This window comes from Pteropus medius, unplaced genomic scaffold (genome assembly GCF_902729225.1).
Source record: "Pteropus medius unplaced genomic scaffold, Ma_sr-lr_union100, whole genome shotgun sequence".
Lineage (NCBI taxonomy): Eukaryota > Metazoa > Chordata > Mammalia > Chiroptera > Pteropodidae > Pteropus > Pteropus medius.
In genome coordinates this window covers 17238956-17248504 of record NW_024354875.1, presented here as the reverse complement: position 1 = coordinate 17248504, position 9549 = coordinate 17238956, and the positions used below count along the sequence as shown (strand labels likewise).

General features: G+C 36.8%; 1 long non-coding RNA gene across 1 annotated transcript; it reads left to right on the top strand.

The window, feature by feature from the left end:
* Positions 1 to 333: 333 nt before the first annotated feature.
* Positions 334 to 5735, top strand: LOC120597024 (uncharacterized). The gene is made up of 2 exons (XR_005651310.1): positions 334 to 1679; positions 2645 to 5735. It is a non-coding gene; the product is annotated as an uncharacterized LOC120597024 (long non-coding RNA).
* The last annotated feature ends 3814 nt before the right edge of the window (positions 5736 to 9549 follow it).

Sequence of the window (9549 nt, the reverse complement as noted above, 5' to 3'; positions counted from 1 at the left end):
TTTAATAAAAGATATAACATAAATTTATACATTTTTATGGTGAATATGGCTGTAAAATATTTTTATATTATTTAATTAAATAAGAAAGTCACTTTATTAAGATGAAATAATTTGCTACCCCTTAAAATAAATATGAGCCCATCCATGAAAAAGCAAAGTTGACATATGAATAAAAGGGAATTATACTAAATGATTAATGGTGGCTTTCTCTAGGGAATGGGATTGTGGGACTGCAGAGTCTAACTTTTAAGCTAGGTATAAAAGTGACTTAGTTTTAACTATTAAATTTTTGTTATTTTATTTAATTATTAAATTGTTATTGTATCAATAATTATAATTAAACAGTATGTTAGTAGAAATTTTGATATTAAATTGAAATAGAGAAGTATATATCAAATTATGAATATAAGCAAATAATTTATTTTCTAGTCAAACTGAATATCATCATAGTTAACATGCTGTTTGAATATTAGAAAACAAGCTAACACTTTAAACATTAATAATGTATTAAGATTGAAACAACTTTTACTCTAAACTGGGATTCAAGTAATTCATGCTAAACTTTCTTATGATTTAAGTTGCTAGCTGATAGAGTATAAAAGTGATAACTTTCTGAATACAGTTGCTGTAAACAAGCATATATTCAGTTCCTGCTATGTGAAAAGGAGCCAAATGTAATGATTGTGGTCTTATTCAAGGACAGAGTGCTGATGATATCATTTCCATAGACAGTAAGTACACTGCTGCAGCTGGCTCTGTCAGTCTAGGAAGAGAGCTCACTTAAAAAAAGACCATGAAGTAATTTGCAATTCAGGGGCTATATTTTAAAGGAAATGAGCTGGAAGTCTGCTCATTAAAGTCAAAGGAAACCTTTGGGTTTTTTTTTTCTTTTAATATTTTTGTTTCTTCAAAATACAACCATACCAGCTTGTTTAGCTTGTTAAAAATTCAGGAAAAGGTGACTGTTAATTAAGAATTTTGCATTTTGAAAAAGTTCTTTGAAAAGAGACCTCGGGGAAAAATATATATCTATAGATATATATATATCTGGAATTTAAACCTATATTGCTAATTTCATTTAAAACATTTAAGAAATGTGTTTCAGAGATATTTATTAGTTATCTGTTCCCTCACAGTGTCAGTGACAAGCATGTACGTACACGAATCTCAGTGGCATGAAAGCAGAGTCAGAATTCCCACCTTCCTTGGCTCAAAGGAAACACAAAGTGAGTAGCATTCAATGGACCAGTAAGCTGGCCAAGAATCCACTAAGTTCATATTTAGTTTTCTTAGGACAACATTTTATCTGCTGATTTTATCAATGATTTTTTGATACTGTATGTATCTCCTCACTCCCCTTTTCTAGTGTCCCAAAATGTCCTTTGGCTTCCTATGTACAACAGCAAAATAAAATTCAACATACCCGAGTACTTACCAATACTCAGAAACTGCTAAAAGATCAGGAATGTAGAGAATGAAGCCATGTATGTTCCCAGGTTGCTTAATCTGGTGGGAAAGATGTATGGGCAAATAGATTGTGCAGTGTTAGAAACATAACAGATGCAAGTATTTCTGCTTTCAGGCATAACATTCTGACCTGTCTACTCTTGGAATGGCCCAAAGAGCTGTAAGAAGTAAATCTATGCCAGAGCATCTCTCCGTTTTATTACTTATCAGTTGTAAGTTTCGTTTTTTATTGGGATATTTTTTTTATATTCATGCTTCTACTGACTTCTCTTTTACCCCTGTATCGTGGGCATTGCTCAAGAGACACCATCACTCTGCTACTCCAAGTCATTTGGAATTTTACCATACCTCCTCCATCCCTGACCTTTTGCTCTTCTTTTCAGGTTCATGTCATGTACAGATTCATGTTGCCCAAGTCATTGTTTAGATGATGACTGAAATGTGGTGTGTATTCAGAAAGAATTTATCCTCCCTACCCACCTCTTGCTTCCTTCTCAGTTCCCCAAATGTCAGTACCACTGATTTCTTGGCCCTGCAAAGTAACAATCTCCTAAAACAGAATGGCCTCTCCTTTTTCCCCTTCCTCTCTCCCTTTCACCTTTATGACCAGTATCAATGTTTCTTTCCTTCTTTCAAACCTCAAACAAAAAACTTTGAAAGGTTCTCCTGGTTAAAAGTCAAAACTGTTTCTTCCTTAAGCCTGTTTCAAAATTACTGCTCAAATTATTTAATACTAATCAGTTACATTTTTTTACAAAACCGATATACCAAATATTTTTAAAAGACAGTTTTAGCAGAACAGCAACATTATTTCAAGCAGATGTTTGCTAATAATTACATATTTAAATTAACAATGTTTCACATTCACATTTCTTAAATTCCATGTCTACTCAACATTAATGATATTAAAATTAATTCTAATGTACTGTTTGAAAAATAAGTGGATACAAACAGCTCTGATTTGAACTTTGACATGTATGTAGAGATTTTCTAGTCCAGACCTTTATTTTTTCTTCATTCAATTACTGGAACCATATAAATAAGCCTATTGAATCTTTCAGTATACAAGAACCAAAATACCCTAAAGGATCACATGCTGCTGAATTTGGCTAACTTTCTACTGATTTATCTATTTACCTATAAACCAATACTTTTATTTTTATATTCTTCTTAACAGTTTTACACCAAAATAAGTTGGAGATTCCTTGAAGTTGTTTAATTCTCCCATAATTGTTCAGGGCAGCCATTCCAGTTTGATGGCCTGATCCTTCCATCTTCTGGCTCCACCAATTCCAAGGCCTTGCTGTCCTCGGCATCAAGCCTGAAGAAGAGGTCAGAGCATGGAGGAGGTATGTCTGCTTCTTAAAGGCTTCGGCCCTGGAAGTGGCATGCCTCACTTCTGCTTACATTCCTGCAAGAGCATATCACAACTGATGGGAAGAGTGGGGCTTGGCAACTGCGCTCTGCTGTGTAGAGCAAGTGTTTGGACAAGTTAAATAATTACAACCCCACAGTCAGGAGCACATTTAACTCAGTTAACTCAGACTGAGGGACAGATCAAGAAAGGCTTTGGGGAAGAGGTGGCATTTGAACTGTGTCTTGAAGAGTGTAAGCTAATCAAGTTTTGAAAAAGGACAAGATTTTAGGCAGAGAAAACATGCAAAAGGGAAGGAAATGTGAAAGAATATGGTCTGTTGGGGGACAAAAGTAGTGCAATGTATTTTGGAGCCATGATAAGCCAAAAGATTTGGCTTATGGGAGGAGATGAGGTCTGAGATGAGGCAGTGAGAGGCCTCATCATGCAGGGCCTTTTAAACTGTGGTGGAAATTTTGGATTTTATTCTAAGTCCAGTGGAAAGTTAGACAATTTTAAGCAGGAGAGTGACATCATTCTGCAATAAGACTAGATTAAGGACACATAAGATTTATTCAATCACAACAAGTATATTCTGACTCCACTTCCCTGAATATTACATTTTCTAAATGGTACATGCCAATGTAGTGTACTCATATGGAACTCATTATTTTAGAGTGAAATTGAGATGTTTATTTGAATTAATACTCTCAATTGTCTCATGGTGAGAAAAACAAGTTCATATGCAACAGGAATAGAGAAAGACAACAGGTATAGAGAGAGAAAGGAATGGGAAAAAACAATGCCAAATGTTGCTCATCATAGTTTTTTAAAAATGAACATTTGGGGTATGGTTTTGTAAAAGCTGAGTCAAGATTCAGTGTTGGGGGAGGTCCCCACAGAAAGTTTTCCTGTCATGTAAGTAAGATAATGGCATCATTTCCCCTGAATGCTGTGCCCTGATCCTCTTGGAGTCTATGAAAGGTGCTGGCCCAACAACCCCATGCAGAGGATTCTGGGAAGCATTCAAGAGAAGTTCAAGAAAATTGTAAATTAGAAAACTACTTCTAAATAAGAATCTGGTACATATTAATCTGAAAATGTACTTTTCAAAAATGCCTTCATTCGACCAAAGGAATGGTTTTAGGAAAAGGGAAAGTCTCAGAACAAACTTTGACACAGTTTCCTGTAGGATGGGATATGAGGCATTTCTGAGAGGGTTTCCTATTCAAAATGACTCCCCATAACCCATCACTAACCCCAGAAACTTTCCAAAATGCTTGGTACTAAAATGTCCTTTCTGATGTTTGGGGCAAGACTTAAATCTCTTAGAGGACAGTGAAAATGCATGTACCCTGATAGGGCAGATGCATTAAAAACCGAAAGACAAGTGTCCCATCTGTACACAGAAGGTGCTCCTCCTCCTTACCCACAATTCAGGCCTCCTGCTCTACTTTCCTTTCCCCATCCTCAGCAGGCATTGCTTCATAATTAAAACAAACAAACAAACAAACAAACAAGGCTATAGGATGTGAACTTCTTGATTTTCCTACTCTCTTATCTACACGTTTATTTCCCTCTGACCGTTTTCTGGGAATTAGTTCCCTCCAGTCACTGAAGCTGATTCAAGTCTCCTTCCATAACTGTACTCTTGGTTCTGTTTCCTCTTGTACTAATTCCTTAATTGTTTGCTTCCTTCAAAAACATTTTATTGAGCTCCTACTATGTGCAGGCCATTGGGCTTGATGCTGGGAATATAGCTGTGATAATTAAGATGGTCAAGGTGGAGCTTCCATTCTATCAAAAAGAATCTTCCTTATTGGATTTTCAATCTCTTTTGAGTGGCTCTATCTCTACAACCTAAAACCACATCCAATTCTCTACCTATTAAAAAAAAATAGAAAAAGATGGAAAGTCTCGACTGTATGTTCCCTTCTTCATACTACTTATCTCTTCCCTTGTGAAAAGAGAAAACCTATTACAGTGTTTCTAAAATGAGTTCACATGAACTATTTTTAAAGAACCTTGATCAATATCTTGCACTCTATACACAAATAAACTCTAAATGGGATATAGACCTAATCATAAAACTTAAAACTATAAAACTTCATTGGAAAACATGGAAGAAAATCTTTGTGACCTTGGGATATGTTACCAAAATATGAGCCATAAAAGAAAAAAGTTGACACATTGGGCTTATTAAAATTAAGAACTTCAGGAGACACTGATAAGAGAATAAAAGGATAAGCCATGCATTGGGACAAAATATTTCCAAATCGCATATCTTATAAAGAATTTATATCCAGAATGTACTAAGAGTTCAAAACCCAACAACAAGGAAATAAACAACTGGATTAAAAAAATGGGCAAAAGGTCTGAACAGACATTTCACCAAAGTAGATAGACAGATGACAAATAATCACATGAAAAGATGCTCATCAGCATTGGCCATTAAAAAAAATGCAGATTAAAACCATAAGCAATTCTCATTTAAAAGACTGACTGAAACAAGGAATACTACTTGGAATGGAATACTACTAAACAATGGAATACTACTCAGCAATAAAAAGGAATGAACTACTTATACACAACAATATGCATGGATCTCAGAATTATGCTGACTATAAGTCAGATGAAGAAGATTGCATACTGTATGATTCCATTTATGTAGAATTCTAGAAAATGCAAACTAATCTAGAGTGACAGCAGATCAGTGGTTTCTTGGGGATGGACTGGGAGGCATGGGAGGTAGGATTACAAAGTGTTATGAGGAAACATTTTGGGATGATAGATATGCTCATTTTTTCTCTTATAATGATGATGGTTTCATGAATATATACATAAGCCAAAACTTAACAAATTGTATCCTTAAATTTGTGCAATGTATTATATGTCAATTATATCTCAACCAAAGATTTTTTTTTTTTTTAAGGCTACAGATCGTTCAATTCCATTAATATGACGTTCTTGCAAAAGCACATATATAGGGACAGAAAACATATCAGTGGTTTCCAGGAGCTAACTAGGGATGGTAGGAGGGTTAGCCATAAAGTAGAATGGGGGACACTTTTGGAATTATAGACCGTTTTATATTTTGATTGTAGTGATGGCTATATAACTATATGCATTTGTCAAAATTCATAGGACTGTACACTAAAGAGTTAATTTTACTGTATATAAATTATGCCTTAAATTTTGAAATAGAAACATTAAATGATTCTATGAACATCAGTATTGTTTTTTTTAAATTCCACACAATAGCATACATATAAAATCAAGTATATTATTTATAAATCATGTTTATTACTTATATATTTAAAGCAAAATACGATTACAAATCAAAATTTAAAAACTACAAATTCAATACCATTCAAATAAGCAACACTAATTCAGCAAGATGTAGACAATGTTATTTTGCTGAAAACAACATTTGTAGGTGCAGAATCTTTCTCTGAGCTACCCAACCACCCCCATTACCTAGCACAGAATGCACTTTGCCTCAAGTCTTATCTGCCCTCCTGGATGGTCTTTCCCTTCTACATCCTCACAGCCACTTCACCCCACAACTCTCCAGCTTTACTTGTTTCTCAGCCTTAGGCATCAGTCGCCAGTCATTTTCTGTTCCCCAGAGCTCTCCTGTTAGATAAGGGAAAATGAGAGCTTCTGATCCTACAACTGGAAAAGGAGGAAGAGAAAGCTACCACATGAGTTTGACTTGAGAACAGAAAATCTGAAAAACAAACTGGGAAAGTTACACTTCTACTGACACAAAACCTTTTTTTTGTGCTGAGAATGTCTGTCTCTGTCGCAGGACAGAAGAACCCCTTCTATTACCTTAGCCTTAGAGGTACCAGGCTTGAGAGGGCGGGGCAGGGGAGAATGGAGAAGACCCATCCTTTAAAGCCTATTGTCCCATTGTAGGCTCTGAGCCACTTGAAGACAGAGGACTTTAATTAATCTTTGTATCCTCAATGCCTTGCAATACTTGACATCTGTCAGCCAATCAATGAATGCATAAACGAGTAAATGAATGAAGCAGATTTATTCAATTGTGATGAATAAAGCTTCAATGATTAAATGGTGCAACCCAAATACAACTTGATTTTCGCCTTAATTTATTAGTAGGTGTGACAGGCGTCTGCTTCATGTGCCAACCCTTAATAACATCCAGTGATGCTTGTTTTCTAGATGGAGATCCCAAGTGAAATGGAATCTGGAAGAGGCTTTAGGGACTGACTTTCACAGAGGTTTCTGTCTAGCTCATCTTACTAAAAAGCTTCAGAAGTCCACATATTTTCAAAATAGAAAATACAGACTCTGTAATCTTGGGCAAGTTTGATCATTTCTCTGAGGCTCAATTCCTTCAGCAGTAAAATGGGGATAATAATAGCATTAGCTTAATAGAGTTGGTGTGAGGATTAAACGAATCAATGCATATAAAGAGATTGGCCCAGTGCATGCTACAAAGTAATAATAAATGTTGACTACTACTCCTCCACCTCCTCCTTGTCCTCCTGTTACTACTACGATCAATACTACCACAGCCTTTGCTAGTATTTTTGCTTTCTACTTCCCATTAAGATGTGAGTATAGCTCTGCTTAATTAAAAGAAGTATTCTGAATTCTGACCATTCTCCTTTAAGCTCACTTAGGAGAATATAAAGAATTGCCATCTGGCATAATTTCACTTGGGATCTCCATAGGAAACTATTGATTTGTATTTAAAGTTAAATGGACTAAATTTGAATGGTTTACAAGCTCCTAGGCACAGAGAATTTTTCCTTTAGAGAAAAAAAAAGAAAAACCGCTTATTCTCAGGAGGAAAAATGGCGCTAAATTAGAATGTATTTTGGACATAGAGATTCTACACAATTTGTTCTTAAATCTCTAGTCATCTAGGTAAAAAGTGGATTTCCAAAAGGGAGGGGAAAATGGTGCTGTGAGAAATAAGACCTTGCCCTTGGGTTTGGTCTTTGCAGGGGAGGTAGTATAGGCTGATGGTGGCCTGCCAGTGTTTAAGCTGGATTCAGTTTTGAATTGCCTCTCCACTCTTTCCTTACTGGTTTTATGATTGGAGCAAAGTATTCTCTTAGCCACCTATTTTATCTTTGCTCAAAGGCAATAAATAACATCTTAATATGAGAATTAAATGAGGTCATACAAATGGGAAAGAAAGTGTGATTTTAAATATCTCTTTTCCAATACTTCCACATGAAAGGGTCTCAACAAAGGAAAATTATCCATTTATTTAGGGAAAGATGTTGATGGGCCATCTACTTCTGAGAAACAAAGCCCCATATGCATCTGCATGGGAGCGGTTGAGATAAAGTGGGTAGTAAAGGTAACTGGAGTAATGAAGTATTGGGACTTTTAAATTTTCTCCTTGAGGCCAAAGAATGGGAGTTTGGACCCTGGAACTAGAGGGAAAAGAGCTGGGGGAACAAGCCCAGTTTGCTGTTTTGCAACAGGCGTATTGGATGATAAAGTGAAGATTGCTTTTCCTGAGGCGCTCTGGTTTTTGTTTCCCTTTCCCGTGTCTTCGGGGAAGCTTTACACCTTCCTTGGGCTTGTGTTAGCACTGCCTTGGGGAATCAGGGGAAGTCGTGTTCACAGCTCGCTGGGGCAGCCCACAGGACTGTGATAGAGGATCAAGTACTGAGTCTAGATTAGGGAGCAGGAGCAAGTGGTGAGAGGAACCTCCAGGAAAATGCAACTTCCTCTTGAGCGCTCCTCAGAAATATTAAGGAGGAAGGGGACTCTCCTAGTTATTAATTTATTTGCATTTCATTGTCTCTGTATTCCTTTGAGCTCTGAAAGCTGGAGGACTTAGGGACAAGTAAAATACACTTTCCACTGAGCACTTTCTGCTGCCACCACCTTAGAACAAGCTGCTAATACTCCTAGCCTGATGACCACATTGCTTCTTAACTAGTTTCTCTGCATCTGCATTTGTCCCTGCCAATCCATTCTTAACAATTGCCAGAAGAACATATTTTAAGCATAAAATGGATCAGTCACCACCCTTCTCAAATCTCTTCGTTGACTTCCCATTTCGCCTTGAATAAAATTCCAGCTCCTTATCCCGACCTATCTGCCCTGCTTCCGTGAGTGACCTCACATGGTACCTACCCCAAAGCCCCCTCACTGACAGTGCTCCAGGACCCTCAAGGTCTGTCCATACCCTTTCCCCTCCTGAAGTCCTCCTCCTCCTGTTCTTTACATGTCTGGCTCATCCCACTTTGAGGTCTCAGGGCCAATGCCACCTTCTTGGTGGACCTTCCCTGGCCACTCTAGTTATATAGGTTTCACCTTCTGGCCCTTATTATTAATTGCAACACCCTGGCTGTTTCTTTATCGCGCTTGTCTAGTCTTGTGATTATTCATCTTTTTGCTGCCTTATTTACTATCTGTCGCCTTGTGGAAAAAGGCCTTAATTATTTCACAAACCCCATACATCTAGCACCTGCTTTAGTGCCCGAACCCTAGTAGGCCCTCAAATAATTATTTGAAGGGTTAAATTTTTAATGAGGTATGTTACTTTTTCTTTTGTACTAGGTCTTTAAAATCCGTTTTGTTACAGAACATCTCAATTTAAACTAGACCCATTTCAAGTGCCACATGTGGCTAGTGGCGCCTGTACTGGACAGTGTAGATCTGGAGCATACTAGTGCTCAATATATGTTAATTGTTAGATAATAAAAATCATGCGAAGTTTCAGAGGAAGAAAG